This window comes from Sinocyclocheilus grahami, unplaced genomic scaffold (assembly GCF_001515645.1).
Source record: "Sinocyclocheilus grahami isolate Dianchi unplaced genomic scaffold, SAMN03320097.WGS_v1.1 scaffold20460.1, whole genome shotgun sequence".
Lineage (NCBI taxonomy): Eukaryota > Metazoa > Chordata > Actinopteri > Cypriniformes > Cyprinidae > Sinocyclocheilus > Sinocyclocheilus grahami.
In genome coordinates, this window is record NW_015518038.1 from 2,498 (window position 1) to 3,223 (window position 726).

General features: G+C 33.1%; 1 long non-coding RNA gene across 1 annotated transcript; it reads right to left on the reverse strand.

Moving 5' to 3' along the window:
• Positions 1 to 135: 135 nt before the first annotated feature.
• LOC107579821 (uncharacterized) lies at positions 136 to 684 on the reverse strand. Its single transcript, XR_001608538.1, has 2 exons — positions 560 to 684; positions 136 to 449 (listed from the first exon to the last, which is right to left on the reverse strand). It is a non-coding gene; the product is annotated as an uncharacterized lncRNA (long non-coding RNA).
• Positions 685 to 726: the final 42 nt, after the last annotated feature.

Sequence of the window (726 nt, forward strand, 5' to 3'; positions counted from 1 at the left end):
GACTAAATGTAAATGTAAACTACATGTTATGATCTACATTTGGAATTCTCCCCTTTTTTATCCATAACTGTATTGCAAAATTAATCTGCATTCAATACTTGCAGTTCTTGCATTTTAAGCAAACATTAGACATTAGACATGAGAATTTGTATTTATTAAGAGTCCATTTGGATTAATCCGTGGAAAGGCAGCTGAAGTGGATTTACAAAAATAATCAGCGTATCAAGCAAACAATATACTTAAGTAAGGCTTCCTAGGCCAGGTAGGATTAAACCACTGAAGCATTTACTTAACATGGACCATCAAAATCAAAAGGAAACACTGTTTGTCAACTCTACAGCTGAGTGACAGTAAAATCAGAAATCTCTGCCTCCATCACAGCCTGGAATGGGACAAGCCAGCATTCTTGAATAGGAGTTGAATGTAATCTGTAATCGCTGACAGTCTCCCTACAATAAACACACAAATTAAATATTTATAAACATACACATTATGTTTTAAAATTATGTACCAAATGTTTTATGGAATGTTTTATGCATTTATTAACTGAATCACTTACAAAGATGTTTTCACCTCCTTGTCCTTCATCTTAAGAGTTGGTGTTTGTGATCCTTTAGTCTTCACATATGAAATATCAGGCTTTCCTTAAAGATTATCGACAGAAATTGTGATTTGTCACTAATGTTGGTTTAACAACAGCAATTTATCCAAAACGTCTACTTAATA